The sequence below is a fragment of the Lactuca serriola genome, chromosome 5, assembly GCF_051521515.1.
Source record: "Lactuca serriola cultivar US96UC23 chromosome 5, Lser_US96UC23_V15, whole genome shotgun sequence".
Taxonomy (NCBI): Eukaryota; Viridiplantae; Streptophyta; class Magnoliopsida; order Asterales; family Asteraceae; genus Lactuca; species Lactuca serriola.
Window position 1 is genome coordinate 236,382,634 of NC_136412.1, and position 6,515 is coordinate 236,389,148.

Below are 6,515 nucleotides of genomic sequence, written 5' to 3' on the forward strand. Positions count from 1 at the left end.
TTTATATATTTATTAATTTTTAAATTAAATTTGCATTTAATTTCTCATAATAGAAATAAAATACCATATACAAAAAATACAATCCATTGCATAATATAAAATAAAATTTCATACTCAAAAAATAAAATAAATTGCACAAATTGTAATGTCATAGAAAGAATCATTCAAATGTTAAACAAAAATAATACATTGCTAACATGGGTTATACATTCCTATAAAACTAACAAATAATCATACAACTTTGTTTCTTACTGGAAAGGAATGTCAAACATGATTACAAGTCTCCCTTAATCTTGATTACTCACCTGCTTAAGTAGAATGTTGTTGTTGAGAAGGTTACCTAGCAACAGAGAAAAACACAACACCTCTCCCACAATCACAACATCATTTACAGAGAAAGGGTTGTCAATTACTTTCATTAAGACTTTCATTCAATCACAAAAATATTAAATAAAAGGGTGAAACAGTAACTTACTTTTGATAAGTTGATCTCCCTTAGAGCAAACACAGCTAAAGCATTGAACAAGACCCTATTTCAAAATTTTATAAATACACAAATCATGATACCTGATATTGGAATACACACTTTGAGACATGAATAAATACGAGTAGATTAACCTGGATACATAGGAAGTAAAGATGGAAGGTGCCAGAACTCTGGGGGCATTGGGTTGGTTCCTTCCCACTCGCACACACCAAGCCAGAACTCCACTTAATCCAGCACCAAAATAAGCCTGCATTCAAAAAGCTGCAGGGGTGAGTCACAATTCAAGAATCTGTTAAAATTTGAGGAATAACATGTTCAACCAAAACAATATTAGAAAACAGGGTTAAATGTGAAACATAGCAATGTAATAATTATCAAGGTGCTGGAATACTTGAAATCTAGATTATTTGCTTGTTTGTACATCCAGACGATTTTATCACGAACATAAGTCATGTTATCAACTTTCTGAAGAAGTATACCAAGACATTTGTAGGAGAAGAATACTCTCAATAAGATAATTTAATTAAAAAAATGTAATGATAATGATAATGAGTTCATACCTGTGAAGTAGTGCAGAATGCTCATCATCATATGTATAAAGCTCATACTGCTTTGCAAAAGCATTTCCAAGAGAAATGACCCAATCAATGTCTTGAACAACATCCAAAGTTTCTGCAAGAAACTGCAAACAAAAAAAGAAATAAATAATAATGACATGAAAAGTAAGACTATCAGTCTATAACCTCAACAATAAAACAAAACAAATTATTATTAAAATCAAATAATGATAATACAAATTGTTACAAATTATGGGACAGCAGGGTCTTCTATGATGACATATAAAGCATCCCTATTACAATATTACCCTTGTGGGACAGCAGGGTCTTCTTCTATGATGACAAATTGTGGGACAGCAGTACATGACTAAATGCATGTAGATTGATAAGGTTGTTTCTTTTTTACTTAATAAAATCAAAATGACTTGTCGTGCTAAGTGAGAGGTTGGTCACTTTCTGTATTAAGACCCTCCCTATTACAATATTACCCTTGTTTATTTTTTTATTTTATTCAACTTTTGACAATCTCATGAAAAAGGCACTATCGACCTCGTTTTTTTCAATGTTCACAGAATTTTAAGCAAAATGTTGGCATCTATTTACCTGTTGTTGTTTGTTTTAGAATTTGGAGAGAGAGAGAGAGAGAGAGAGAGAGAGAGAGAGAGAATCTTCATGCCTTTATGGTGTATCAAAGGAGGGCGCGAAAAGACAACCCAGTTACCATCCTAAGCAATTAGTGGTCCTAGACCATGTGAAAAACAGAGCTCATATCATAAGCTGATTTCATAAAAAGATATAAAAAGAAAGACTAAAGAGCCAGTACCAGTTGATCAAACCCATGACATCTTTTGTGTGCCCAGTGAATTTGTTCATGACAAGTGGATCCGAAGGACATATTGCATTTGCTTGCAAAAGAAACTATACACAACCAAAGAAAAATGAAATTACATCAAACCAAATAAAGAAAAGGGTATTTTAGACATTTTTTTAAGAATGTGGTATAGCAATTACTACCTGCTCAGCGAGTTTAGGTAAGTGACACCTAAAGATTAAAAACAAATAATTTAATCATATTACACTTTGATAATATTATCATTTTTTTAATTTAAATAAAAGAAAAAAGATAAATTACCCAGGAAATAAGCGTGCATCAGTTCAATAACCAGACATAGCTTGATCATCTGCTTCTTTGGGTGCATAAGCATTCCCATATCCTATCCAACCAGGGGCAAATATTCCTTCCAAGTTACCTGTAAGTGTTGTGATAGATTAATAAAAAATTAATTAATTAATCAAAAATCAAAAATAGGATGGAACCTTTTAAGTTACCTATTAAGTGTTGTGATAGATAATGGGCAAGAGCAGCTTCACCATGGAGGATTTTAGCACCACTCCCAACTGCCTCCTCATCAACAACCACACCATCTATTATATCTTTACTTGTTCTTTCATTAGGAATTTGCATTACATTTATAAATTATCATTCTATTTCTATCATTTCATTATAAAAAGAAAAAAAATAATACAGTAGTAATCTTTAGACACAAACCTCATATATGGCATCCATCAATATGTTTTCCAATAACGCCCTCAGACCACGGCCCCAGTGTTCTTAGTTATTGCTTTTCTTGCAATTAATCTCAAAAGACTTTCTGTATAGTGTAGGTTAACCTGCAAAAAATAATAAACAATTACAACTAACATTTTTCATTAGTAAATCTGTTAACTGTTGAGATGAAAGAATACTTAGTTGATTCATCTGAAATAACTTATTGTACCGTTTCCCCAATGCATTCTTTGGCTGAGGTAGCACCTACAAAACATTATTTCTTTGGCTGAGGTAGCACCTCGTGAAAAATTCGGCATGTATTGGATTTTCCGGAGGCGGTGGCTTGGTTTTGGGCCACGTAGCCGGAGTAAGAAACAGTGAATCTGATCGCCATACACGCAATTTTGATTAACAACAAAAAGATTTGGAAAATCGCTTCTTCAGTGATCAACTGTTGTGACGTGAAAAGAAAACTCACAAAGAAAGAGATCCCATTGAAAATGAAGGAATCAGTGAGATTAGGAGGGTAGGGTGGAATCGAAGGGTAAGATTAGAACAAGAAGGGAAGAATCGGGAGCTGAAAATTGGGGAAAATGATGAAATCGAAAAACCCCAAACCTGAAAACAACCTGAGATTTCCTCCGGGAAGCGATGGAGAGATCTCAAGGGTGCGGAGACGAAAGAGACTTCCGGTGAAAAACATTGTGGGTAGGTCTGTGCTCAAAATTGATAGATTTTTTTTCAAAATTGATAGGGGGTTGTGATTCTTTAGGCTTCAAAATTGATAGATTTTTTTTCGATTCTTTCAAGTTTGAATCAGAAAATGAGAAAGAGTTAGGGAAATCAAGAGTGCAATGCTCATCCTTGTTAGGTTGAAGATGAAAGATAGATAGAAGATAGAAAAAAAAAAGGCGGGTTTTCAAAATTTTGGGGATTTCATTTCCCCCCTTGTCTACTAAAAGCGCGTTTCATTAAAATTATAAAGCGACAGGTACAGACGACGCGCGTTTAAGATAAAGCGCCCTCCGTGTTTTTAATTTTTTTTTCTTGAGACACTAAATTAAGGGCACGCAATAAAGCATGACGTAAATCCTTAAATTTTTTGGAGAGATGACACTATTTTAAGGGCACGTCCTTTTGCGTATCGTTAATTATCACGTGTCGTAAAAAGCGCGTCATTAAAGGTCTTTTTTCTAGTAGTGTTTATTCCACTAGAGTTTGAGGCTTGAAAGAGAATATATGAATCAGATCAAAATATGCCTCTTTCAATGTCTGTTTTGTCCAGGCCTTCCACGGCAACTTGGGTGACTGTGAAGATATAACTATTACCAATAAACTCAAAAGTTACCCTTTATCCAGTTGCCAAAACCTGGTTTATAAATCTTTCACGTATCTTTTGAGCTAGAACAATAGCATCAACCTTCAAAATAAAAAAAAGGAAATCAAAATGTAGTATGGAAACAAGCAATCTCAAAGCAAGAAGTTAAACGTAGGAGATCTACCTGTTCTTCTTTGTTCCATTTCATTACAAATTCCAACTCGAAGGTAAGTAAGGCAATGTTGAAATCTTCAGGTGGGACAAACCTAAAATCATTGGAAAAAGGGATTTGTAAATTTCTAACATATATTTAGTTCCTATAGTAGACTAAGTATAAACACATACCTTCTAACAGATACTTAATCTCCAGTAGAAACTCTTGCATGGTGTCGTTGGATGGAATTAAGACCAATTTCCCACTTTGTATGGTATCATAGGCAGTTTGTTTTGGTTAAGAGAAATAGTAAATTATTTTCTTATAGATAGCATGATAACAATAGTTATTTAATGCTCAAACAGGTCACTTAAACTTGTAAACATATAAACATATCACTAATCCGTTAAACACTAATTAATAATCATATCGAGAGTGTTAGATTCCGATTCGCTTTCTATTCATACATGTCCAAATTTTTACATAGGAACCACCAAATCATTCAAAACCAGAAAAAGATATGAAGAAACGAAAAATAAATTGATTACATGGCCCTTTGTCGTATAAGTTTTAAAAGGGATGATGAGATGCAATCAGACGAAGGGAAATTAATGGAGTAAAGTTACGGTTCTTTGTCTGTCTATTTTTTGATTTCTCTATGGGAAATTAGAAAAAAAATGAGAATCACGATTTGTATTCCTAATATTGAGACATGAGAGTATAAAAATAATTATGGCTTTTTTTAGACAATTTCATCATCGGGTGGGAGAGATGGTAGTTCTAGTGGGTAGAAGGAGGTGAGGCGAGTCTAATCGAGGTGGATTAAGATAGACGAGAATTGTAGTCGCGGACGAGGTGATGTAAGTGTGAGGTAGCTGATGAGATGAAGTGAGCCTCATCAAGATCGCCAACATTGTGAAGCATTTGTGAGGATTGAGGATAACAGATGCTATTTTGTGAAAAAAAGCCCTAGAATTGGACGCCGTTCTATGATGAGGATAATAATGGTTGCGCGTTTGCTAAAAAAATTATAAGCACCCTTCGTGTTTCTTTTTTTCTTTTTTGACACTAATTTTAGGGCATGCATAAATGTGTGTCCTCTATCCTTCAAATTCTGCAAAACTGACATTATTTTTAGGACATGCAAAAAATGTGTATCGTAAATCAGTGTGTGTCATTATTTGCATATCATTAAAGGGTTGTTTTCTAGTAGTGCGATTCGCTTTTTTTCTCATTTTTTTCCCAAGCTTCTCTTCTTCCAAGCACGAGTCGAGCTGCATAGTAGCTACTTCATGGGTCACAAACAGCTCAGAATGAATCTCTTCTTTGGTGTAGATTGCCATTACATGAGATTGTGACTTGTGACTTTGGGTCTTGATTTTTAGGAGGTAATCTCTCATTAACAAGTGTGGTAAATTGCCCAAGTTGAGTCTCTATATTCTTGATGGAAGCTTGGTGATTCTTCACATTGGCATCAGTAGTATCATGTCTCTTTGCAGATGCTTCCATAAATCTATGAAGTACCAGCTCAGAATCCATCTTTTTTCTAGTTGTGGTTTCTCTTTTGGTAAAAGCCTCTACCGGCTTGTGTATATTTTTCATCTTTTTTGCTTCTTATACTCTTCATATGGAAACCACTACATCTTGGGCTTCCTCCAATCTTCATCATACATGTTACCACTTGAGTAAAACACTTGTGTTTTCTTGTTCTAGTTTTCATCCAAGTCACAATCCTTAGTCAAATGTTGACCACTACAATTATCACACCCAACTCTTATGGCATGAATGGATTGATCTAATTTTTTCATTTTCCTATCCATAGTATCTTGTTTAGCTATGATTACAGCCAAGTTCTCATTCCATCCATCTCTTTTTTCTCTAGTAACATTGTCTCAAGGGTTATGGTACTCACATGAGTACTTAACAAACTCTTCAATCAATTCTTTAATAGTTTTCAACTCCTTCTTTGTCATTGGTCCTTGTGAGTAAAGAAGTTGTCTAGTAGTTACACTGACTCCATCATAGAAAATGTAAACTTATTTTTGAACATTAAGATCATGTTGAGGGAAGCTACTAAGCAAGCCCTTGTACCTCTCCCAAGCTTCATATGAGGATTCTCCGGCCTCTTGTTGAAAGTTAGCAATCTTCAAAAGTGGAATAAATTGCTCAATGAAAGCATCACAAAGAGTTGCCCATGTAGTAATGGATCCGGGTGCAATAGATTTCAACCAAACTTTAGCTTCTCCGGTAAATGTCACTAGAAGCATCCTTGAATGTGCTTGAATGCATCTTCATAATCTTTCCCGGTGAAAGTAATTTGCAATGTATTTATCTTCATCAATGTTCTTGAATGCATCTTCATACTCTTACCCAACGAAAGGTATGTCCTTGAACATCGATAGAATATGCCCCTTGAGCTCAAAACGTTTCTCGGCTAGTATCTCGGGTGG

At 34.5% G+C, this 6,515-nt stretch overlaps 1 non-coding gene across 1 annotated transcript; it reads left to right on the plus strand.

Moving 5' to 3' along the window:
* The first annotated feature begins 6,117 nt into the window (after nucleotides 1-6,117).
* Nucleotides 6,118-6,224, plus strand: LOC145056101 (small nucleolar RNA R71). The gene has a single exon (XR_013685637.1). It is a non-coding gene; the product is annotated as a small nucleolar RNA R71 (small nucleolar RNA).
* Nucleotides 6,225-6,515: the final 291 nt, after the last annotated feature.